Raw genomic sequence first — 26288 nt, 5'->3', positions numbered from 1 at the left:
TGTGTTTTCCACGATCACACAGAGCTTACACGGAAGTCCTTGGACTTGAGAATAAGATCCCTGGCCCCAAGCCTCTAGTTCACCAATCACAGCAGGAAGGGAGGTGAGAAACGGAACCAAAAAGCCAGGAAAAATACCCTCAAACCCTGGGTAAGAGGCCGACAGGGCGCACATTGTTGGTTTTGGGATGGGAGGGCAGCTCCGCCAGGCAGGTTGTTCTCCGAGTCCCAGGTTCCTTCCCGGCATTCAGGGGGCTCTCCTCCTTAGGATGGGAGAGTGGACTCCTTCTGCTAGAGAGAAAACACAAAGGTACAGGGAGAAATGTGCGGGTGAGGCCCGAAGTAAGAGGGAAGCGGCTCGGGAGGGGCTTCGGGGCCCTATCAACCACTGCCCGTTTCCCGTCTCCTGGCTGGACAGGAGCGCCAGGCCCCGAGTAGGCCAGGGCAGTGGCCCTGAGAGACCCTCCGGCCGCAGTATCTGCAACCGACCTAGGGTGAGGGAAAGGGTGCCCAGTTCTTCACAGCCTGGGCCTCGAGGGTTTTCCTGCATCCTTACAGCAGTTCTGATCCTCCTGGACCGGGGACCCTCATTAGGCTGTTCCTTAACTAAGTCTGCGTCCGGCCATCTGGGAGAAAATAAGCAACTGTGCTCCGCGAAATTAACGGCTCCCAGCAGCTTGGCCTCCAGCCGTTGGCCACGCCCACCACCCTCACCCTCCTGCCAGGCCTCCTCCAATCAGAGGCCCTCCTCCCTCCGCCCCGCCTTAACGGTGTGTATAGGGGAGGGGTAGGCGGGAGGGCTGTGCGCTTTCCAGAACGGTCCACAGTTTCTGACTGGTCCTAGACCAGACTTCCCAGACAGGAGTCGGGGAAGAGGACCCCTGGACTCCGTGGAGTTTGGAGGCTTCCGGGGAACCTCTCAGTCTCGAATGGCCCAAGCACTGTGGGTAGGTGTTGGAGTGGGGGTGGGGGAAGTGTGGGAGGGGACGGTGAGTCCCCGGGCCTTCCAGAATGTACGTAGGCCACAGCATGGCGTCCGAGGGCAGTGGCTCTGGCTTTGTATTTAGCAGACCATCGAATCACATCGATAATGTGATACCTGTGATCCGGAGGCACCACTCAGAAGGCACTTGGCCTGAGGCCTCATAAGAGTTAGGGGCAGAGCTGCAATTCAGACCCTCCTAATGACAATTTCTGACCTTTTCCCACCACCCGGAGGCCTCTCACTATAAAGAAAATTTTAACCAGCCTCAGGCAGCTCTTGGGGACCCAGACTCATATAGGAGACAGGAGGGTTTGCCCTGATCCCCTGCTCCTGTGTGCTCCTGCTGCAGGGCTTTGAGGACCCCGGTTCTCACTCAGAGCCTAGGCATCCAGGATCCACCAATGGGAAAAGGTTGCTGAGCAGATGAGGATGCCTCTGACCAATGAGAAGAGAAAAACGTCTCAGAGGCTAATGGGAGGAGACCCATGTGTTAATGTTTATTGGGCGCTTTTGAAAGACTCAGTCCTGAAAAGTTCAAAAGCCATCATTATATTTGAGCATCCCATATTACTTATTTAAAAACTGAAATAGAATTCACATAACAAAGCTCACCTTTTTAACCATTATAAAATGTACAATTCAGTGGCTTTTAGGGCATTCACAATGTTATGCAACCATTACCGCTATTTAATTCCAGAACATTTTATCACCTCTCTCCCAAAGGAGACCCATACACATTAAGCAGTTACTTCCCATTCTCCACTCCCCTTAGCTCCTGGCAACCACTAATCAGCTTTCTGTTTTGTTGGATTTGCCTATTCTAGATGTTTTATGTAAATAGAGTCGCACAATATATAACCTTTTGTGTCTGGCTTCTTTTACTTTTCATAATGTTTTCAGGGTTTATCCGTGTTGTAGCATGTATTGGTACTCCATTCTTTTCAAGGCTAAATGTTCCATTGCTCAGATATACCGTATCTCATTTACTCATTCATGGTGATGGACATTTGGATTGTTTCCACCTTTTGGTTATGAGTAATTCTGCTATAAACTTTTGTGTATACATGTTTTTTGTTTGAACGTATGTTTTCAGTTCTCTTGGCTATATACCTAGGAGTAGAATTGCTGGGTCATATGATAATTCTATGTTTAACTTTCCGAGGGAATGCCAGCATACAGTTGATGAACCATTTTACATTCCTACCAGCAATATATGAGGGTTCCACTTTCTCCACATCCTCATCAACATTTATTTTCATTAAAAAAAAAATATATATATAGCCATCCTAGTAGGTATGAAGTACTATCTCATTGTGGTTTTTATTTGCGTTTCTCTTGCTGTTTGTTTCGTGACTTTTCTGACCTTGTTTTGTAAGGTTTGTATCCTTTAACATGTGTGGTCATTAAAGTCTGTTCTGTTAGATTATTGGTCAGTTAGTGGTTCATAAGGGCATAAGAAATTTCCCTGAAAGAAAAAATATCTCCCAGTCTTGCAGATGGAGTGTGTTTGTGTGCGTGTGTGTCTGTGTGCGTGTGTGCGTGTGTGTGTGTTGGGATGTGCATTCAACACTCAGCCAGTCTACATTTCTGCCTACACCTTCACTTCTTCTACAGAGCCTGAAAATCAGCCAGAGGTAAGAGCATAGGGCCTTCTCAGGTCTTTTCTAAGCATGTTCTCAGCCCTGAGTATGTGCATGGCCTTCTAGATTCCCAGAAATGTGTGGCAAATTTTTATAATCCTTATTTATCAAAGCATCTCATTCCCCAGCCTTTCCTCCCAAACCTTTAGGTTAGTCTGTTAGTTTCCTCAGCTGTTATTCCTTGTCTCAGGAAGCAGCACCTAATACATTTGCCTTTAAAAGTTTTGAACCAGTTTTCCCTGGGTAGCTGCCTCAACCCTGGGAATATTCTGAGTTAGGTGAAGCAAGGCAAGCCATTTGAGGCAGGTCTTCAAGGAACCACAAGACAGGTCAAAACAAAAATCACGTTTGTTTGAGAATAAGGTCTATTCTGTTCCCTCTGGTCCCAGGTACATACTGGGAATGCCAGCTGTTGTCTTCAGGCCGCTGCCAAGCTGAGAAGGGGACATGGGATCAGGGTAAGTTAAAATGTCACAAAGCTCTCTTATCTAGACAACTGTTTTTTCTTGATTAATCATTTCTCTGCTTGAGTTAAGATTTTGGTTAGATTCCAGAGTTCTGAAAAAGCTGATTCTCACACTGTTTGCCAGTTAATTCATTGCTTTTGTGGAGAACAAACTTTTGGAGTTTCTACTCCACAATTTTTGCTTTTGTCACCTCCCCATATCCCTCTGAAGTCAGTACATATTAGGAGCTAAGTTCCTGAGAAGTTCAGTGTTCAAGGAACTCCTAAGAGCAAAGATGTGGCCCATCTGAAACTTGAGAGTGTCATTTCCTCCACATTCTCACCAACACATAACATAATCAGTTTTTAAATTCTAGCCATTGTAGAGTATGTGTAGTAGAGTTTCATTGTGGCTTTAATTTGCATTTCTCTAATGACTACTGATTTGAGTATCTTCGTGTGCTTATTTGCCATCTATCTTCTTTGGTGGAATGCCTCTTCAAATAGTTTGCCCTCTTCTTATAGATTTGTATGGTTTATTTTTACTAAGTTTTGAGAGTTTTTATATATTCTGTATTTAAGTCCTTTGTCAGAAATGTGATTCACAAATATTTTATCCCAGCCTGTAGCTTGTGTGATGCTATTTGTAGGTTTTCCAAAGATATTCTTTATCAGGTTCGGGAGGTTCCCTTCCATCCTTACTTTGCTTAGAATTTTTTATCAGGAATGGATATTCATTTTTTTAGAAATGATTTTTCAGAATCCATAGACAGGATCATATAACTTTTACTTTTTGGTTTCTTAATATGGTAAATTATGTTGATTGATTATTTTAAATGTTAAACCAACATTGAATTCTTGGAATAAATCCCACTTGGTCATGACATATTATTCTTTTACTATTTTGTTGAATTTTATTTGCTAATATTTCATTAAGAATTTTTATATCTATGTTTATGACAGATATTAGTCTTTAGTTTTATTTTCTTATGATGTCCTTGCCTGATTTTGTTATCAGGGTTATGCCTAACTTATAAAATGAGTTGGGGAATATTTCCTTCTTTTTAATTTTCTGGAAAAGTTGATGTTAAATGGGTATTATTTCCTCCCTGAATGTCTATAAGGTTCATCAGTGAAGCCACCTGGGTCCAAAGGATTTTTGTTTGAAGGTTTCTAACTACATGTTAAAATTTAAAGATAGACAGAACTATTCAAGTTATCTATTTCTTCTTGCATAAGTTTTGGGAGTTTGTGTCTTTTAATAAGTTTGCCCATTTCATTAAGTTGTCAAACTTAATAGCCTGCTATTATCTTTTTATTATCCATAAAATCTGTAATAATGCACTTCTGTTATTTTTGATTTTTGATATTAATAATTTGTGTTTTGTCTATTTTTTCCTCGTTAGGCTAGCTGGGAGTTTTTTGATTTGAGACTGTTCTTTTCTGATATGGATGCCTAGTGCTATAAATTTCCCTTTGGATAATGTTTTAGCAGCATCCCACAAATTTTGATAATTTTTTGCTTTCATTTTCATTCAGTTATCCTATTTCCTTTGTCTATTAATGCTAACATTTGTGTCCAGTTCTAGTTGGTTTTAATTAATTGACTTTCCTCTTCATTATGGGTTATATTTTCCTGCCTCTTCGCATGCCAGGTTAATTTTTTTATGAGATATCAGACGTTGGGAATCTCAATTTACTAGATTTTGGCTATTTTTGTATACCTATAAATATTCCTGGGCTTTGTTCTGGAATGCAGTTAAGTTACTTGGAAGCAGTTCAGTCTTTGCTTTAAAAATTTCTCAGAGCAGCGTTTAGTCTAGGGTTAATTATTCCCTGTTTTTGAAGCAAGATCATTCTGAGTACTCTGTATACTTCTACATGAATTATGAGGTTTTCCAGTTCAAATAGCTGGAGCAGACACTGCTCTTGATTCTGTGAGAGTATCTGGCAGTCTTTCCTTTTATCCTTTGAGGAGGTTCTTTCCATGGCTTTGGGTAGTACTATGGTCTCAATATTTGTGTTCTCCCCAAATTCATATGTTGAAATCCTAGCCCCCAAAAGTAATGGTATTAGTAGGTGGGGCACTTGGGAGGGGCTTTAAGTCATGAGGATGGAACTCTCATGAATGAGATTAGTGCCTTTTAAGAGAGGCTCCAGAGAGCTTCCTAGCCACTTCCACCTTATGAAGGTACAGTGAGAAGTCTGAGAGCAGAGGAGGTCTCCCCCTGGACTGTGCAGGCATCCAGATCCAGAACCGTGAGAAATAAACTTCTGTTGTCAGAAGCTTCCCAGTCTTTGATATTTTTTATAGCTGCCTGAATGGATTAAGACATTAGTTAGTTTCTTCATGTATGTTCTGACCAGCATTCAGTTGAATACTTGAGGGGGACCCTCTGGAGCTCTCCTCTCTCCGGTCCTCTGTCCTATGAACTCTGTCTACCTTGGTCTCCTCAGACTCTCAGCTTCTCAAATCAGGGAGTCCATGGGGCTCTGCCTTGCCTCGCCCTCCCTGCACTGGGGCCTCGAAGCTCTCTCCAGGGCCTCAGCTGATGCAATGGTAGAGCTCATCTCATTTGTTTTCCAACTCTTCAGGATCACTGTCCTTCGTGGTTTGAAGTCTAGTCTCTTGAAAACCATTGTTCCATATCTTTTGTTCAGATTTTTTTGTTTTAGGTGGCAGGCAGAGTGAAGTCTGTCTTTTCCTCCATCTTTGAAAGGGCATTTAAAATGTTTTCTTTTTATTTCTACTTTTACTGCATTGAGATCAGAGAATTCTGTTTGTAATATTCCTACTATGGAACCTACTTATATTTCCTTTGTGATATAATATATAATCATTTTCAATGAATGTTTCATGTCTGCTGGAGAAGAAAGTATATTTTTTATTAAAGGGTGCAGCATTTAATACATATTTATGAAATCTAATTTATGATTCATGTTAGTTAAGTCTTCCCTGTTCATACTTATTTTTTGTTCATGTGCCCTTCTCATCCTGAGAGTGGTGTGTAAAACTATCCTATCATTATTGTTCCATCTATTTCTCTTTGTATTGCTATAATTTCTATTTTATAAATAGATGGTTTCTGTCTAATCTGGTGCATAGATAGTAATAACTCATCAATTTTATTGTATTGTAGATTGTGGCTTTTTACATTATAATATGTTTTTATTTGTCTTTTTTTTTTTTTTTTTTTTTTTTTGCCTACATTCTGCATTTTCTAATACTAGGCTTACCCTTGTTTTAGAGTTGTTCTATTTAGCTGGCATAACTTTTCCCATTCTCTTTCAATTTTTTAGCCTTTGAATCACTTTGTTTCAAATGTTTCTCCTATTTATGGAAGAGATCAGAGTTTTCCTTTGTAAGATATTTTAAAAATATATATCTTGTATTAGGCAAGTTAATCTCCTTTACATTTATTGATATGACTAATACATGGGTGTCAGTTCTTTGTAACATTTTATATTATAATTAATCTATGTATTATGTTATGTTTACTTTGTTTCTATATATGGCTCCTTTGTTTTTTTTTTTAATACAAAATTCTTTGATATTTATAAAAGTATACATTTTGACCTCATAGTTTCCTTTGCATTGCCATCTTTTAAAGTATCCTCCTCCTCCTTTTTCCTTACTTAACCTTTTACTATCTGGACTGTCAATTCTAAATGGTATCGTTTGATTCCTACTGTTCCCTGTGCAACAGTGATCTTATTCTACTTTCTTTTTTCTGTCTTCCTTCTTAGCTCAAATTTTAAGTTGCGTTTTTTTCTATATCAGAGCACATGAAATTTACAAACTATTTTCCCCCTTTGCTCTTGATCCTTGTTTAAATTTTAGATCTGCATGCTTTAGATTCACTATAAGTACACTACATCCTCCATCATTCTTTTGCCAAGGATCCCCCCAGTCATCTCTTGATCAGATAGAATTCATCCTCTAACAGGTTATCCAAGAAGGGCTCATGTGCACAGATTCTTTCACTCTTTGTATATATAATTTATTTTTCCATAGCCTTGATAATTGAATGACAGCTTTGTTGCATATAAAATCTGTGGTTCACAATTTGTTTCCTTTCTTTTGGTTACCTGAAAATAATGTTCCATTCTTGCCTTGCTTTGCGGATTGCTCTTGAATATCCTGATGCCAATAGAATTTTCATACTCTTGTAGGTATTATGGGTATTGTGTCTAGAGGCCTTGAGTATGGCTTCTTTTGCCTTTAAAGTCTAATCATTTTATAGTCTGTGTCTCTGAGTTGATTATTCTCAGTCAATTTTCCTAGATGCATTGTTGGCCCTTACATAAATTTAGGTTTTCTCTTATTTCTATAAAAGATTCTTGAATTTTGTTTTAAAAATATTAGTTTTATTCTGTTGTTCCCTCCAACTTTCAGGGTTACCAGTGTTTTTGAACATGATAAAAAAAAGGTGGAATATAATAGAAAAGTGGAGGAACTTGGTTTAGATAGGACCACAGATAGTTCATTTATGTCATGGGCAGGGAAACAGGGGGAGTGGATGTGGATGCTGACAGGTGGTGCCTAAAGAAGTGCTCTCCTAATCGCTTTGGCTTTTTCAGTGGTGAGGAAGCAAGACCTAAGCTCTCTCTAATTCCCCCCCACCTGACAAAAAGGAAAGAGATGAGTGCATTTGCCAAATTTAAATTTGTGTTCTGAATGTAAGTTATTTACCAAAATCTGTGAGTGATGTTCTAGAAGGAGCTCAGAGAACACTCAGTCCCTGGCCCTTCTACCTAGTGGAACACCCAGGGCTACTTGCTCCTGGGATTTGTTCACATCCATAGGGACTGAAGACAGCATTGATGGGGCATGTGAACCAAGGGAGAGGCCAGACAATCCAGAGGACTGTGTGGAAGGTGGTGGGGTCCTGCCCTATATTGCTTTAGGAGCAGTGAGAGAAAACACAGGGACGTGGACTTTGAGTGAGTATAGGAAAGAACTTTCAAGGACTGGGTGAAGATGTGTGAGGTAGTGAATCCTCTCTCCCGGGGAGTGCACATACGGTAGCTGAACATCATGATGTTGGGGATGTTGGGTTAGAGATTTGGTCCTCAGGGTAATTGCCAGATGGTCTCCATAGCAACTCCAAGTTGACTGTTCATCTTCTCTCTATATCTGAATGCCCTTTGTCAACAGCTCTTGTCCACTCTACCTTCAACATATATTCAGAACCCAGTCATTTCTAACTTCCTGCATCTGAAGCGCCCTGGACCAGGTAATGTTTTCTCTCTCCTGAATTATTTCATAGCCTTCCAGATGATCTCTCTGTTTCCTTCTTGGCACCCCTATTCTTCTACCCCAATCTATTCTCAAAACATCAGTCTGTTGATCCTCTTAAATTATAAGGCAGGCAGTGTCACTCCTGTGTGTCAAACTCCGTGTTCCCCAAGTCCTAATAATGGCCTACATGGTCGCATGTGATCTGCCCCTCTCCTCACCCACCTCTGACCTCATCCTCAACAGAGCCCCTCCTTGCCTGTTGCTCCCCACTTACATGGGCCCCCTGGCTGTTCCTCAGAGGTGCCAGACATGCTCTCTCTGCCTTCAAAGGGCCCTAGCAATTTCTTCTTCCTAGAATACTTCTGCCTCAGATATTTAGAGGGCTCACTTTTTTCTACTTTCTCCTTGGATTTCATTACTATTCAGAGAGGCTCTGCCTGTCCTTTAGAAAAAAGCACTCCCATCCTTTTACCTTCCTTTATTTTTCACAATAGTACTTACCACCCACACATGATATTTTTAATTTTTTGTTTATATTCTGACTGCCTTGCCTGACAATGGCTTTGTCTGTTTCTTCATTGCTGAATTCTCAGTGTCTAGAAGGGACCTAGAACAGAACCAGTGCTCAAGAAATATTTATGAAAGGAAAGAATAAGTGAATAGATGTGATAGTGTTTTCATAGGGGTGCAGGACAATGTGACAGTCAGCCAGGACTTGTCTCCTTCCTCCTGGAGGAAAGGGAAGGACCAAGGGTTTTATAACTTGATGGGGCTTTAAAATCTTACTGTGTTCCAGTTCCAGCAGAGATGCAGCAAACGCATGGCAGCCTCTGTCTCCCACTGACTGTGAAACCTGGGCAGAGAGCACCATACAGCTGTTTGAAGTCTCTGAACAATAAGTATCAGCAAGTGGATTAAGGGGTGGGTGGAATGAGGCTTCCAAGCACTACCAAACTGGTAGTGAATTGAGCCTCTTTTTCCCTTGGGCCTCCCCTGAGCAGAACTCAGCATGGCTTGAAAGTGAGCGCTTGGTGCAGAAAGAGAGAGAGAGGAAGGAGACCCTCTGATTCTGGTTAGAGCAGTGAAATAAAGGACTCCTAAAGTTTAAAGCATGGGGAGGGATCCCTGAGTTTCCCTTTCTTTTTTTTTTTCCCCCAGCCTCATGTCCCAGCCACCAGGGAGTCCATGGCAGGAGTAGGGGTGGCAGCTGACGTGGCTGTCAACATACAAAGGATGGCCAGGCCTCTAAGGAAGGGAAGCCTGTGCTCTCACCTCACAATGCTCTTTCTTCCTGCTTTGGGGGAGTGTCCCAGCGTTGGTCACCTCAAGGCTCCTGATACCCATCACTCTCACCTGCCACTTTGTAACCCAGATCCACGGATGTGGGACTGCACGTGCTCTTGGGGACCCAGCTGCTGTCATATCTGGGACAAATCAAGAAGCCTGGCTCCAGATCCCCCAAAATATTCTATAGCTGGGCTCTACCCATCACCCCACCTAGGCCCTGAACTCCTCAGATGAGCTGAGCCCAGCCCACTGGACCGAAGTACAGAGGGCAGAGACAATGAGCCACTGGCCTTTTAGAAATTGTCATGATCCCTGGGTCAACTGTGACTTCTGGGTCTGGGGAGTAGGGTTAAGCTGGAGCTTAAGGAGAGGCAGGCAGAGGAGGAGCTCTGAGATCTGGCCTTCTGGAATATTCCAAAGAGCACTGGGTGGGCCAAGCCATGGTATCTGTGATGAAAAACAGAAGCCCAGGAGGTGGGGCCCCTGTTAACCTTCCTTGGCCATTCTGAGACTCCAGAAAAGGAAGGTTCTTAGCACTGCAGAAAGGGTTTTATGAGTGAAGGGAGATGCTTGTGTTTCTTTGCACCTGTGCTCTGCCAGTTACTGCTTACTAAGCTCGGGACACAGGATAGGATACCCATATTCCACATGAGCAAACTGAGGCACAGAGTTTAAACAAACCTCGGTGTCCAAGGTCACAGCCTTGGTAAATGACAGGGCTGTGGAAGCCTTAAATGTACACATTTGCCTGTGTTGGAATTGACATATAACACAGACAATTCCTTAATTCCTAAAGTCCTGAATCCTAACACATGTGCCCTGAACTTTAAGAAGGCAGAGGCCAGCAGCAGTGTGAGGGAGACACAGAAACCACAACAATTCACTTTCAGTGTCTGGCTGGGTACAAGTCGCCCTGCCCTTGTGCTGAGAAGTGGAGAACCAGGCCCAGGCCCATTGAGGTCTTCAGAAGTCTCCCTGTGGAACTTTTCATGCCTCCAGCTGGTCCCCTTGTGTTTGAGGAATACACAGCTTGGGCAAGGATGGACTGGCCAGAGGACCGCCTGGTCCAAGGTGGCTCTCAGCTGAGAGGATTCATGGTACTTTTGGAGGGTCCCAGACCCACATGCCTCCTGATCTGCATGTGATCACTACTTGAGGGGTGTGGCTGTCCCCCTAGACTGTTCCTGGGCTGGAAGTGGTAAGGTGGAAGGCAGGATGCTGTGGGGAGGGGAGCCCTTCCATCCTATCTGATCTCAGACCTGCCTCCTTAGTGCCCCACGCCTGACCCAGCTATATTTAGGAGCTCAAGTAACTAGATTGACTGCACCAGCTCAGCCCTCTTCCCTTCTGAGAACTCTGGAGGGGCCAATTCTTCATACCTTTTAATCAAGTCTTCCGTTTCTCCAGGCAACCAACACAAAAGGCCTGGGCCCAGCAAAGGAGCTGCTTCAGCTCCAACACACAGGTTCTCTTCTCTGTTCTGCATTCTTCCAGGCTGGGTAATTACAGATCTGTCTCAGAGGCATTCTGTTTCTTAGCATCGGCTGCCAGTTTGTGTTAAGCTGGTCTCGCCACTTCTAGCTGGTGTTTCGCTGCAGAGTACTATCTCCCAGCACACGGCCGTCCGTGGTCTGCGCCCTGTATGGATGCCTTCATGTGCACACTAGTACACAACAGCGTGTGCCCTCTACATGCCAGGCCAAGCTGGTCCAGGTTCAGGGCCCACCACGGTGAATAGAGGGCAAGATCGCTGTGCCCCTGGAGTTTCCATCTTAGTGGCAGAAACTGTAAACCATGAACATGTCAGGTAGTGAGAAATGCTGAAGGAATTTCAGCGAAGGGTGAGTGGCTGGCTCCGGTGGCTACTTTATTTTTTTATGGGGGTGGGCCGGGGACAGGTGCATTCATGTTTGTGCAATTCTAATGATTACAATGAAAGCAAACACTTTAAAAGTTTCTCCTGTGCTTCAGCCTCTGTCCTATATACTTATGTTAACTAACTTAATCCTCACAACAATCTTACATGGTTATTGCATGAGTTCCTTACACAAATTACCACAAACTGGGCGGCTTAAAACAACAGAAATGCATTCTTTCACGGTTTTGGAGGCCAGATGTCCAACATCAGGGTGTCATCAGCACTGGTGCCCTCTGGAGTCTTAAAGGGAGAATCTATTCCAGGCCTCTCTCCTATTTCAGGTGGCTGCCAGCAATCTTTGGCACTCCTTGGCTTGTGACTGCACTCCAGTTCCTCCCTCTGTCTTCACATGGCCTTTCCACCTGTGTGCCTCCGTCTCTTCTCTTTTTCTGTGTCTTAAAGGATAGTCCTCATTGGGTTTAGGGCCACACTAATGCAGGATGGTCTCATTCAGAGATCCAATGGCTACTTTAGATAGTGTCATCAGGCTGCGCCTCTCCCAGGAGACATGGAATTCAGAAGGTCAAGCATTCTAGGCAGGGGGAACAGCAGAGACAGAAGCCCTACTTGGGAATGAGCATGCTGTGTTTGTAGCTAGAGAGCAGTAGCAGGGCTGGGGCGGGAGGGATGGTAGGATCTGAAGTCAGAGATATCAACAGGGGCCTGGTCTAAGGAGTTCAAGGTGCCAGACCTTGGACTCTGCAGTCACATTTCCTGGGCCCAGTTCCCTACTTGCCCACTTATCAAGGGAGTGTCATGGGCTAGCTAGAACTCAAAAGGACACGTCTGTCACCTGGAGCAGGAAAAGGAGGAAAGCAAAGAAATGAGGGAGTAGGCCCGGGCCTGGAGGAGACTGGACAGTAAGGCTACTTCCTGGAAGCCTCTTTATTGCTTTTGGCCTCACCAAGCACTATGGAGATGGCTGGGATAAAGGCATTAAAGGCCCAAGGTCACGCTGGCACTGGGCTTGTGGCAGGCCACTGCCTTATTTCTTTCAAGTGCCTAATGAAGCAGTTGGTTGAGATGGTTAATAAACTTTTTTCTAGCTACTCTTCTCAGAACACCCATGGGAGGCTGAACTGTTTGGGACTCGGGGGTATAAGGAGAGCATCCAGAGGTGGGGGACCTCTTTGGTGATGAGCCCTGGGTTGATCTTTGGTTTCATCTTTGCCAGGGGCAGGTGCAGAAGGAACTGCTGTGTGGGGCTGGCTGGGGGCCCCCCTGTGCCCAGACCTCTCAGGTGTGTAGTTAGCCGTCAGAAATGCCTGCCTCTCCCCATCTAGATGATCAGAGGCATCGACAAGTTCTGCTTATTTACAAACACACATTCGCACCCCACAGTGCATGGGCTTCTGAAAATGTACAGGTAAGTCAAATTTTTGCAAATCTGATTCTGTTCAATGCACTTTGGTTGCTTACTGTTTAAAGAAGGCCTGTTGCAAATCCTCTTGTGAAGTAAGTAGCTCTCCTCCAATGAATATCAATGTTCATATTTCAGTCTTTCAAATATGGGAGTCCCATCTGTTCAAGTGTGTCTGTGTGTGTCTGTCTATGTGTCTCTGTGTGTGTGTGTCTGTGTGTATGTGTGTCGACATTCACTCTAGTGCATAAAAAGATCCACGAATACAAAGGGTTCCTTTCTCTACCTGGCTTTGTTGTGATACGTTGCTGGAAAAAGACACACTGTTCCAGCAAAGGGCAGCCCCCAAGCGGCTCAGATCTCTGTCTGAGTGTGTGGCCTGTCCTTCCTGGTGTCTGACTGTGGCTCCCCAGGGGCATATCCCCACAGAGGCCACCACGGGGTGAGGCCCAGAGGGAACCCAATCATTTGGGAAAAATGAAAACTGCTTGTTGCCTAGAGTGGGATGGGAAAGGAGAGACAGATGTGGGAGAAGGGGTGACTAGGAATGCTCCTGTAATTTGTTCACAAGATTGTGTTCTACCATCAATTATTCATCAGAGGAGCCACTGCTGTTTGCTTTCATTTGCGTGCAGGACAAGGACGGTGGCCCTAATGGTTGTGTATTTCCATGCCAGGAGGAGCGGCCTGACTTCCCCTGGTAAATTCAAGGCACCTCCCTGGGTATCGCCCCTTGTCTCATCACCTCACACCACTGAACTCTGTGTGGGAAGGGGTCCCCTTCACTACCAAGCATTTGGCAAACTGGTGCAGGAGCTAGCCAAGGAGCCCCTAGAAAACTCTTCATCATTTATTTATGGTCCCTGGCCTCATCCCTGAAATAATTAGGGTCGGATATTTTCATATCATGCAGTTAATTGCCATCTGCACTGCGTAACAAGTCAGGGCACTGGGTAGCGATCTGGAGGCTCAGGAGGACGGTGGATGGACGTGAGTCATGGTGTTGGCTGCCACAGCCTGGGTACGGGGGAGGGGAGAGAGCTGTGGGAGGTGCAGGCTCAGGTTCACAGGGAAAGTGTTAAGATCCTGGCAGAAAACTAGGTTCTTAGCACAGCAGACTTCCCAGGCTGCCCCGGGAACTGTCTTATGAGCATGCAGATTTGAGATAAGAAGCCCTGGGTTCTAGCCCTTCTGGTTCCCCAGGAGTGGGGTCTTCAGTGGGGTCCCTGCATGTGTGAGATTTGTTGAGGGAGTGCTCTTGGGATAAGCTGTGAGGAAGTGAGGGGAGCAGAAGAATCTAGGCCAAGAAGCCACTTCAGGTGAGGCTAAGCCATGGCCTGACCCCATGGGGAGCTCTGGGGTTGAATGGCATGCGGAGTGGTCCCACCTAAAGACAGGTGGGTGGCTGTAAGTCCCTACCCAGTATCACTAGCCAAGGGCTGTTCCCAGGGGAGGGGCATGTGATGGAGGCCTTAACCTCCTGGGTGTCTCCCAGGGGAGTGGCTCCTGCTGGCTAGGGACAGTCCCTTGGAGAAGGGTGCAGTGTGAGCCGTTAGCAGCCAGCACTACAGCAGCTTGGGGTGAGTGCCCAGCTGGTGAAGGAGATCTGGGTGGGGCAGCAGGGGCGTCTGATATGTCTTTCCATGCTAAGACTTGTACCAGCCACTCCGAGGCCCAGTTCCCTCCCATGTGGAAGAGGATTAAACAGCTTTCTACTTCTGTCTTACGGTGCAGAGGGTAACAAACTGGCAGAGCGTGGGGAAGGCATCTTGTAGCTGTGATGTGCTCTGTAAATACCTGCTAGTATTACTGCACTGACCCTGCGCTGTTTAGGGAAGAGGTGCCCGGATTTAACTACATGTAGCTGGAGTGCACAGACCAGCATTTGGCTAGATTTATAAGGCTTCTCTCGGCTCCTCTCCCCTGGCCTGGGCTCCTTCCTTTAGACAAACCTACCTTTGGAAGGCACTATCCTTGGGGATAATTTACTAAGTGGAGAGGGTTAATTTCAGATTCTCAGCCATAGATGCTAGTGTGAGGACCATTTTCAGATGGTCTTAGACTAGAGCAAGGGAGAGGCATGAGGACCAAGCAGACAGGCTCGGGCACTGCAGGAGGTCCTCTTCCCATCCTCATGTATTTGGGGGCAGGTAGACTTGGAGGCTGGGAAGGGCTGAGCACTCAGGCCGGTGACAGTGGCCCTCCATCACCCCAAGAGAATAATAAATTCAAAGGAAGCCCTCCCTCCCTGCCTCTGCCAAACCCCCTCCTTGCCTCTCCCTGGCCCCAGCTCATGGGAAAAAGGGGACCCCCACTGAAGTGGCCCCTGTGAGATGAGCAAGGTTGCCTCTGTCTAGGGCGTATCCCAGAAGGAGAGGTAGTCACGGGGGAGGCAGTGAAGGGGGCCGGGAGGACAGTGCTCTGTTTTGACCGGTAATGGGGAGACAGGCAGCTCCTGAGAGCCTAGCTGGGCCTGTGTGGGGAGGGGAGTGGGGAGGCCGTGTCAGCAGAGCCCTCTGATGAGCCTGGGGCTGAGTGTGGCCTGGGGACAGGGAGTGTTAACATTGTCAGGGTCAGAAAGGCTGACCTGTCAGGCCTTCAAGGGAGAGGTGCTCCTTCCCACCTCAGGAAGGACTGCCGTGCCTCCCTCCCCTGCGCTGGGCGCTGCTCCCTGGGCATCCTGCCGGGTGCCCCCTCGTGATGTCAGATGTCATCCTGCTGCAGCCCAACCTGGCCTCCAGGGCGTGCCCCATCTCCCAGGGGTGGGGAGGACTGAAAAATCCAGGAAATGCAGGGGCTTGAGGAAAATGCATTTTGGTTGTCATTAGTGGGAATAGGGGATTATTTCTGGGGAAACAACTCGATTCTACCTTATAGGGCATAAGCATGGTGTGTGTATGTGTCTGTCTGTTGGGGCCGAGGCTGAGCTGTCCCCCACCCCAGGAACAGATGCCTGCATGGAGCAGACTCATCAAGGACAAGTCTGATTTAGGGGATCTTTGGCTTCACTGCTGCTTACCCAGGTCAAGGCTGGGCTGTGTGCATTGAGGTGGGGAGGACAGATGGGCTGGGCAGAGCCCCTGCCTCAGGGCCCACAGACTAAATTTACTCAGAGGAGTAATGTGAGGGGTCAGGCCTAGGGTATCGGAGAGGGGAGGCAGTGCAAATTCACCAAAGTGGTCAGGAAGGCTGCATGGAGGAGGGGTTAGGAAGGAGAGGGAGCCTGGCTAGAAGAAAATCTTGCCAGAATCATCATCATCACTATCATCAGAGCTAATACTGATTGAACACCTACTGTGTCCCAGGCGCCATTCTTGGACCTTTACATATTAACTCATTTAATCCTCACAATGACCCTGTGAGGTAAGTACTATGACTTTCATCTTAGGGACAAAGAAACTGAGGCCCAGAGAGGTTAAGTAATGGACACGAGGACACTCAGCCAGTGAGTGGCAGCATCAGGATTTGAATTCAATCAGCCTTGGTCTGGGGCCTCTACTCTTAATCAGTACACCTTTCGATACAAGCAAGCACAAACTGAGCACTTGCTGTGTGCTAGGCACCATTTTGAACCTTTTGTTCATGGATGCTTCATTGTTAAGCCCATTTTACAGATGAGAAAACTGAGATATAGAAAGTTTCACACAAGATTACTCAGGGTCACACAGCAGTGGAGCCCGCACTGGACCCCAGGTGCTCTTGAGTCCTTAGTGACCTCACCACACCTCCACATGGAGCGGGTGGGGAGGTGGTGTGGGTGAAGGCCTTGGATGTGGTACTTAGGTGTGTGGACTTGCCCTCCTGCACGGGAGCCTTTGTGTGATCTGATGACCAGGAGGAAGAAGAGACATGGGGAGGATGCACACAGACTGGGTGGAAAATGCAGCCTAGACTCAAGCTTATTATAAGCACAGGAAGCCCTATCTGGAAACTCCGCTTACCCAAGCAGTGGGGCAGGTTTTCTAGCTGAGCAGAGAGGCTCTGTCTCCTCTATTCCGTAACTTGGGCCCCACTTCCTGGGAGCTTTCTGAGGCTGGGGCAGGGTACAGGGCCTGCCTCCTCCATGGCTCCTGTGGCCTAGTTTCCAGGCAGCCTCCAGGTACAGGGGCCTAGCAGGCAGGTTATAAATATCCCCGAGTGACAGTGAGGCCTTCACTCTGACGCTGATGTGGATTAAGCTGGATATGCAGCCTCAAGGTCCTAGGCATGGCTGTGGCATCCGGTGATCTGGGAGGCTCTAGTTGAGGCTAGTGCCAAGGAGGCAACAGCAGGGGAGCAGGAGCCTGAGCCCCCTGGTCCAGCCCTGCTCAGACTTCCCTCTCACGTGGTCCAAGTTCTTCACTCCTGCTCTTACCTGCTCAGGGTTTCTCTCTAAATCTGCCCCTGCTCCCAGCTTCCTCTGCCCTCCCCCCAGCCTGCTCGCTACAGGTTTTCTCAGCCCAGTCTGGGCCCAGAGGCCCTCAAACCACAAGGCCTTGGTTAAGGGGATAGGTTGTCAGGTTGGGGGGATAGATTGTCAGGTGAGGGGGGCGGGTTGTCCCTGGAGGCAGTTCCTGGCTTTCTGCCCATCTTCACCTTCAGCCGCACCTTCTTTCCAAGTACCTCTTCCCCTACCCTTTCAGAGTGGACTTGGCCAGTGACTCTGTGTTGACTCAGCAAAGTTGTGCCCAGCTCCCTGGGCACCTTGCATGTGTATGTGCGTGTATGTGATCAAGTCCACTCTGTTTATGAAAAATGACATTTAGAAATCTCAGCGTCTCACAGCCGATAAGGACACAAAGGATGAATTTATTCTGAGAATGAGACTCAGAGGAGGCACACAATGTGTGTACAGCTGAAGCCCCAATTTTCTGAACCCTCTGACTCCCAGCCCAGTGCTCCCCAGTAACAGCCTGCCTTTGGATTTGGTTCCATATCAAAGGAGCCCCAAGAGGGCCCAGGAACCTCGGTTGGGGTTAAGGGGACATGGGCTCAGGGAGCTGGGTGCTGGAGGGGAATGGATGGACTGCCACCTGTGATGAGCATGTGATGCCCTGGGGAAGAAGCTGCAGGTGTTTGGAGAGCCAGCATAAGAGGCTCTTGGGATGGCCAGGAGGGACTATCAGCTGGACTCAGTGACCCAGTTGATGTGGACACTGGAGGAAAGATGGTGGAAATCCCAGCAGATCCTCTCAAAGACAACCTAGTGCCGCCCTCATTCAGAGACCAAGGGCCCTCCCCTCCTCCTGAAGGCTGAATGGGAAAGCAAATTCAGACCATGGCTTACCTGGAGCCTGAGGGCCAAGCTGGGTCAGGCGGTGGAGACCGTTCTGGTACATCCAGGGGAGGATATAATGCCCAATGAGCGGCCCCATTCAAGAAGGCTGGCTGAAGAAATGCATGGGCTGTCAGGAACATTTTCTGGGAACCTGACCAGGCTACCTCGGCCCCAAAGGACTCACCTCCACCATCTCACTGCCTCCGGGAAGCCCAGAAGCCAGTCAGCCTGGAAGGAGGAGGCACTGCAGGGGCCCCGGTGGCTCAGAGGTGAGTGCCCAGGCCCTCATCCTGGCACGCCTACCCAACTGGTGCCTGCACCCAAGGGGAAGAGGAGGCTGAGGCTGCCTCTGTAGGGTCAAGTTCCTGCCAGACCCACATCTGAGCACCATTCTGTTCCTACAGGAGAATAAAAATAAAAGAGACTGTCAGAGACTGAAATGACCCAGAGTAGTGGAGCTCGCATGAGCTGTTCTTGGCTCCTGACACATTTGGTTAGTCTAGACACCCTTGACACAGCCTCCTTCCACCTTGGACACACAAACTCTCCGCGCAGCCCACCTGGTCCCAATGCTGAGTCCCCCAGTTCTGAGTTTGCTTACCCTCTCTCTGCCTACACGCCCAAATGTAAAGTGGGTGTAACAGTAATATCCACGCACTGGGTTGTCCTACGGATTAAACCTCAGGATTAAAGGTTAAGCAGCACTTAGAGCGGTACCAGCCAGTAAGTGCTGGGGAAGTGTGAGCTGCTATTAACGCCACTATTAGTAACTGAACCCGTTAATTAGGTGATAGCCCTAACACTTGGATAGCCAGACCCAGTAGAGTCTTTAAACATTTTCTGGCTTTCTTTGCAGGAGACCAGTCCTCACACTGAAAGTCAAAGGTAAAGAAAAGCTTGGTGATCTCACCTGGCACCAAGGCGCCACCACTGGGCATGTGCAGCCGGACACAAATGACTCTGCCAGGAGCTAGTGGTGGGCAGCCTTGCTGTGAGTGGAAACCAGAGATGCTATTTGCTGAGTATCGCTGCCTGTTGAGTGACCTACAGGCACAAGCCCTAAGAGGGACTTACCATCACTCTGATATTACAGATGGGGAAGCAGGCTCAGGGAGGTGGAGGAAGTCGCCCAGCATCACAGAGCTAGTTGGTGGAGGAGCTGGGATCTGAACCTCATCCCCTTACTTTGGAGCCATAGGTACTGGGTGCACTGAGTGCAATGCCGCACGAAGCTGGGTGCCTGCTGGGCCCCTCCTTGAGGGTCTGTGAGCAGGTGTCACACCACCTCCTGTCCCCAGCTGCCTCCTCCCCAGAGCAAGGCAGGTGAGGAATTAATGTGGAAGCACAGGGCTCTGCTACTTGCTCTGGTCGGGCTTGATGGATGCTGGGTCAGTTTTTCCTTCCTTCCTTTCTGTTCAGGCTGATAACTGTCATGCTGCTCAGAGAACATCCACTGACATTTAAGCCCCAACTCTTTCTAAATGTAGAAAAGACAAGATTGGCCCCAGCTGGTGCTGCAGGGAGGTGGCCACTGAAGGGATGGGCCTTTCTGGCAGCGTTGAAGGGGTGCGAGCCGCTGGGGCCGGCTCTTGGGCTTCCTTTGAGTGGAGCAGTGAGGACCCAGCTTTCTCTGCTGGGTCAGGAGACCTAGAGCCGCCCTGGCTGATCTGAAGGCAGAGGGGGATGTGCCACTACCCTGTTTGTGCTTGATCCTCAGCCTGGAATTCCACTGCCATAGCCACCTTTGTTTCACAGGTGGCAAACTGAGGACTCATAGCCAGGCACTTTATTTGGCCAACAAAGTGTTTCACAACTGTGACTGTGAGCGCTGTGCTAAGTCTTTCTGGTTCCTGTCACTCCCTGTCGTCCTCCTTTCTGCTGTGCGCATTCCCTTAACCTGCTTGCCACCTTGTGAATAGTGCCATTTCCAAACTTCTTGTCGATGCACGTGGCCCTGGGAAAGGTAGAACCTATTAATTCTCATGGGTTACACTTTGTGGGAAATAATTTTTCACAGCTGTCCTCCAATAACTCCTGCTGACTAGGGCTCTGGGGGTTTGAGGGTGGGCTGGGGTCATTTTGGAGCCTGGAACACTGGCTTGGACTAGAGCAGGGCAGCAGGAGGGAGAGATGGTCCTGGCCAGTGGAAGGTGGGAAAAAGTTAGGAGGTTCTTGGCCAGCTTCACTATTTTTCCAGGGTGGGTCTCAATGGGATGGATTCCAGCCACTTTTTTTTAAGCACCTACCATGGGCCAAGGATGATCCTGGATGCTTCTGAGACATGATTTAAGCCAATTGTCCCCACATCACAAATGGGAAAACTGAGCATCAGAGAAGAGTTACAGTGGACAAGAAGCCATGAGGGTCTTGCTGATACTCAGAGGGAACCGCTGTGTCCGCATGGCATTGGGGAGTCACGTTATCGTCACATGCCAGTGTCCCTTCCACTGATTCATGGAACATTCCTTCCTTACCAGGATCCAGGCTGGATAGAGTCCAGGCCTCTGGCCAGTTCCCAGGCTGATGGGAGAGGCAAGATGAACAAGTGGGAACTGTCTAACTCTAGAAGGTGGGTGCTGGAATAGTCCTGCACCAGCGCCACCGACACAACAACCGGCAGGGTTTCCTAAGGGCTCATGGGCACAGTCTGCTTAGGGCTTCGCAGGCATTAACCCTCTCAACAGCCCGGCCAAGGAGGTACTGTCACCATCTCCATTTTAGATAATCAACTAACTGGGTCTCAGAGAGATTAAGTAATTTGCCCAATACCATATAGCTAACAAGTGCAGGGCCAGGGTTTCTTACCACAACATCACCCAACAGGTAAGAACAAAGCGCTGCAGAAGTGCAGAAGGTGGGGCAGCCACAAGGAGAATCCCCACACAGAGCTCACAACAGGTCCGTGTGCAAGACAAGTTAATGGAGACCTCTGGGGCAGGTAAGTGACCGGCCCAGAGTCATAGCAAGCAGAGAGTGGACCTGGGTTTTCATCCCAGGTGTCTCAGAGACCTCATTCATCCCTTTACCTGCACTGGCCGGGAAGGGCTCCTTAGTGATGGGGAGGAGGTGATGGTGATGAGAAATGCTACAAAGAGGGGACATCCTTAGACATTCTCAGCTCCGAAGCAGAAGCTTCTGTAATTCGGTGTATGAAGTGCTGGGCCTGCCGACCTGGGTCTGTTGGAGGAGACTCCACGTGCATGCTCTGTGCCCCATTTGAGATGCGCAGCCTGCCTCTGGCTGACGCCGTCTGAGCCTCTCAATCCCCAAGAGTGATTCCGTCTCATGGATGAGGGCCTCCAACATCTGTACCTGTCGGGCGACAAATCCAGACACACACTCTCTGTCTGGTTAAAGATGCATCGGGCCCAATTAGGCGCATGAACCTGCCTGCTGCCCGTGGATCCCTTTAGCTGAAAGCCACAAAGATAAAAGGAAATGGGGAGGGGGGGTGCAATTCATGCTGGGCACTTGCCTGCTGACACAGTGTGAAGGGTCTGGAGTAGAGACATGGGGGAGGGGCGGAGGACAGCTCCCACCACCTGCGGGACGTGGAATAAAATGCCTGCCTGGTGCAAAGCAAGGGGCCCTGTTCCCCACAACCCTGGGTCCCTATCAGGTACTTGAAATCCCAGCGCAAGTGTCACCTGCCTTTGGAGGGTCCAGCAGGGAGGGTTCTTGTCTTTTATGGCCCTGCCCCAAGCTCAACGGGGAGGGAGCTCAGGCAGCCAATGGGCAGAAGCATCCAGGAGAGCAGGTTGTTGATGGGATGTGTGCTCAGCCAGACTGCCCTGCTTCATGCCTTCCGGTCCAATTCTTCCTCACTTTGGGTACCCTTTTTTTTTTTGCTAGCAAACACAACTGAGAAAAGGCACCCCTGCCACTCCCATCCATTAGCCCTTCTCCAGCCTGACTGGAGAGCTCCCAGGCAGGTGAGCTACAGGTGGGAAGACGCCAAGTGGACATCTTACCTGCTTCCCAGCAGGGCTCTGCTGAGCCTGGATTCAGCCACCTCATCCTTACTGGCTACCCCAGCCCTGTCTGATCACAGGGGCCCCAGCTGCCCCCATGATACGTTCACATGCCTTCCAGGGCAGCTGCCAGTGATGGGACACTGCCTCCTCCATTCTCCAGGCAGTACCTTACTGAGCGCAGGAGCATGTCTGCTACGCCTCTCTGGCTCTCCATGCACTAAGCGTTGGAATAAACAGGGGATTAATTCAGTGAGTGATTTCTTTGCCCACTGCTGCTCCCCGTCCTCTGCTGCACTTGGCCACCCCTTAGTACCTCCAGAGGATATTGGCAAGCTTCCTGGCCACTCACAGCTCTTGACCACCCCTGCCCTGTTTGGAAATTTCCCACTCTGGGAGACCTGCCTCTTGGGGCAAGAAACCACACTTTCTTCCCAGCGTCCCTGACAGCTTGGACACAGGCATGGACCTGGACTCTGCCAAAGGGATGCCCCTGTGGGAGGCTTTGGCTTGAGGCAAGCCTGCAGGTGCAGGTGCCTCACAGTTGCTGTTTCCTGGTCAGAGCTGTGGCAGAGGCGTCTGGCTTTGTTGGGGCGGCAGTGCTGGAGGTTCCAGGACCCAGTACCTTGAATCAGCTGGGGGAACCTTGATATGTGTGCCCAAACACGCAGCTGTGAGGTCTTGGTGGGAGCAGAGCCAAGGGGTGGGTTAGGCATTATTCCTGACTCTGTGGCCTCCCCCAAGGTCTGAGTCTGGTTCCCCCAAAGATTTAATATCATCTTTTTCTGCTTAAACTAGCCAAAGTAGGTTTGCAAACACCCTAACTGACACAGCACTCCCTAGAGTAGGTCCGGGATCTGTGTCAATAGGGTGTGTGGGTGTGTGCGTGCGTGCATGTGTATGCATTTACACAAAGTTGTACACAGAGCCAGGTGACATATAACTCCTGTCCTCAAGCTCACGAGCTGCTAAAAAATAGTAGTTGTGATGGCAGTGAAACTTGCAGGCGAGAAGGCAGCACAGTCTGAACAGGAGGAGGTGGATGGCTGTGACCAGGACTCAGCGGGACCCTGCACGGGCAGACTGGAGGGCTGCCCATCTGGAGGTGAACGGGAGGAGGAGGGAGCAGAACAGAGATACAGTAGCATCTGCATCTGCAGAGGAGGCACAGCATCGGGCCCTCGAGCAGGACACAATCCCACCAGAAGACTCCTTTCCAGCTCCCAGGCCCGGACCCTCTGGCAGACACAGCCACCCCTGCTGTCCATGGAGCTCCTCCCCCAGGTGCTCAGGCAGCCTTTATCCCCAGCAGGGAGCTGAGCAGGGATATAAGGCTCAGGGCTTTCGGGGGACTCAGCTGCTGTTCCCTTCAAAACGCTCAACTTGGCCAGGACTGCGGCAGATAGTGCCCTTGGTGGTCTCTCAGTGAAGCACCGTAATTGCCCATCAAGGACTCTCCGCACTCTGAAGCTTGTGCCTGGTGAGGCCCCTCCTGCCTTTCCACACCCCTGCCTCTATTGTCTCCCTGTGCCCCAACGTCAGTTCCCTCTCTCCCGCCTCCCCTGCAGGTATCCCACACCAGCCCCATCCTTCCCTTTCTTCCCTCTGTCCCTTTCTTCTCCCACCACCTCTCTTAGCTGCTTGTCTGCCACCTACTTTCTCTCCACCGTGGCTCCTAACTTCTCCTCCTCTTCCATCACTCGTCTGCCTGTTCTTTCCCAGGAGCCCTGCCAGCGTCACTTCTCACCTGTCTTGCAAGTCATCCAGCTCCATGAATTCTAGGGTTGTGCTGGTGTGTCCTCCAGGACATGTCAAACTCTCCATGTGCTGGGGAACCAGACAGTGTACGATGGTCAAGGGAAGGAAAAGAGGGCAAGTGGACACTGGGAGAGTCAACTCAAGGAGACCTGGCTCCTGTCCTCCAGGACAGGGAGGGTGTGGAGGCTAGGGGATGAGGGCAGAGACAGGCTGGGGCTATTCTCTGCTTCTGTCTCTCCGTCTCTGAGTTTCTCTTGGTCATTTGTATCTCCGGCTAAGGGCAGTGTAAAGGGTAAGTTGGAATAACTTCTCAGCATTAACCACTGCTTCCGTGAGGGAGAACGTTATTTTAATTGAGTCTCAGCTTGTTCACAGCCACTCAGTTGCCATAAATAATGGATGTCCAAATGGACTGTAAACCAGAAGGACTCAACAAGGCCACACGATGCAATTGCCACCAGCCTCTGCCTTCTGCAAGGAGCCCAGCACCCCTCTTAATAATGCATGGTCCCAGCCTGTCATAGCCAGATGCCCAGAGATCCCAACGAGGAGCCTTGTTATGCACTGGACCAAAGTGAAGCAAGGGGGAAGGAACTGGAAAATTGCTCCCCCAATCAGATCCTTCCAAAGTGAGGACAGTGAGTGCCCCACAGAGAGGTAAGGAGGGCTTCGGTCTTCAGACCATCTTGTTTATGAAAACGTCACTGAAACACTGAAACTGACCCCCACTCTCTCTCCTACATGCACCAGCAAATGGTCTTTTGGTTTGGGGCTTTAATCCATGGGTATGAATCCTGTGACCATCTGCTTACCAGGTCCCCGATGACTGCACCATTCTCTGTATACAGAGCAAGCTGCTGTTTAGAGCATCTGAACCTATTTAACACATTTGTGCTGTTTGCAGAACCTCCCTCTGTTTGTAGAGCCTGCCAACAATTGCAGAATGAGGGCTACTTGCAGACTGATGCTGTTGGCTATTTCTGCCTCTGGGATTCATAGTCAGTGCCTCTGCTCCCACACAGGGGACCTCCTCCATTCCCAAATCCCAGTTCCCACTGTGCTCCCCCTCTCTCTGGCTGCCCTGTGCCTGCCCCCAGGGTCTTCAACTCTGATCCATGGGCCACCCAAGTCAAAGGTATCCCCCACCTGCTATCCCCCTGTATTGCAGCTGTGCTCAGAAATGGTCTCTGGTAATGGGTCTTGAAAATGAACCTCAGACCTGGAGGTTTCTGGGGCAAGGGGTGTGAGGGTGCCCTGGGAGGGACCCCAGTGCTCCTCAGTGCTGCCTGGTGGGCACTATTCTCGGTGCCCTGGGGCTTGCCTTGAAAGCTCTGGGCAAACACAAGGTATTTATAAATCTCAGTGTCCGCTTTCTTCTAACACGCTCTTGTTAGTTTCGTTGTGGATGCCTGTAGGGTGGATGATGGGAACCAAGCTGTGGTTGTTTAGTGGTTTTTAGCTTTAATAGCTTTGGTAATGTAGCTAAAGCCTGTTCAACTTCTGTTGTTTCTGGTACCCAAATGCTTCAGGCAAATCAGTCCCTGGTTTTCTGGTTATCTCCTCAATGGACTAGACTCAAAGCACACAGGTCATTGGGGTATTTGAGGTCCTCAAAGGGCCAGCGGTGGCCCCTCTGGGACCTGAGTCAAAAGTGATAGCTTTGTTCAGTGGTGGCCAAGCTGAGCCTCCTGACGGGATGGCCTTCCCTTGGGCCCAGCATCGCCCCTGGCTCACTTGTCATAGACAGGATTTGAAATCACTGCTATGCTGATGACTGATGCTACTCATAACAGCTAGATTCGTACAACCCTGTGCAGGGAACTGTGTTATCAGAAACATTACTGCATAGATGCTCATGAAACAGACAAGGAAAACAAACTCCAGAGACATGTGGTGCCGTCTCCAAAGGGCAGACCCCAAGTCTGCCGACTTCATACCAGTTCCCCCTCTGGGCTGGGGGTTCTTAGTCTGGTTCCAAAGGGGACTTCAGCCCCCACAGGACTTTCTGTGAATGCCTTGAAGTTACTTTCAAAAATACTGCTGGGAGGGTGTGTGCACAGCTCCCCCTGGGGCGAGGCTCTGTGCCTTCGGGAGATGCTCACAGGGCAGAGATGTAAGGATCATCTCCCATGCCAGCCCCGTGAACTGGGGCTCCCCTGGTGCTCACTGATTCACTTGGCAAATGCTTACCGAGCAGCACGAGGTGCAGGCCCATGTTAGGCCCTGTTTAGGGGAAACAGATGAGCAGAGTAGACAGGGTCCCCACCCTCATGGAGTCTTTGTTCTAGTTGAAGAGGAGACGGGCAATTAAGTCAAAATAAAATGAAAGAAGGAGTGCCTGGTTGTGAGAAGGGACATAAAATAAATAGGGACACCGAGAGACGGGTGGGAGGTGGGGAAGGTCCCCTTGTGTAGGTGACACGAAA

General features: G+C 48.8%; 1 long non-coding RNA gene across 1 annotated transcript in view; it reads left to right on the top strand.

The window, feature by feature from the left end:
- Positions 1 to 3012: 3012 nt before the first annotated feature.
- The window catches only part of LOC135318582 (uncharacterized), a 61363-nt gene continuing 38087 nt past the window's right edge, over positions 3013 to 26288 (top strand). Inside the window, exons 1-2 of the long non-coding RNA XR_010376748.1 lie at positions 3013 to 3082; positions 12691 to 12882. This is a non-coding gene — a long non-coding RNA (uncharacterized LOC135318582). The remainder of the gene's footprint in view (positions 3083 to 12690; positions 12883 to 26288) is intronic.

The sequence above is a fragment of the Camelus dromedarius genome, chromosome 19, assembly GCF_036321535.1.
Source record: "Camelus dromedarius isolate mCamDro1 chromosome 19, mCamDro1.pat, whole genome shotgun sequence".
NCBI classification, from domain to species: Eukaryota; Metazoa; Chordata; class Mammalia; order Artiodactyla; family Camelidae; genus Camelus; species Camelus dromedarius.
The sequence above is the reverse complement of the archived record's forward strand: the minus strand, read 5'-3'. Positions and strand labels throughout refer to the sequence as shown.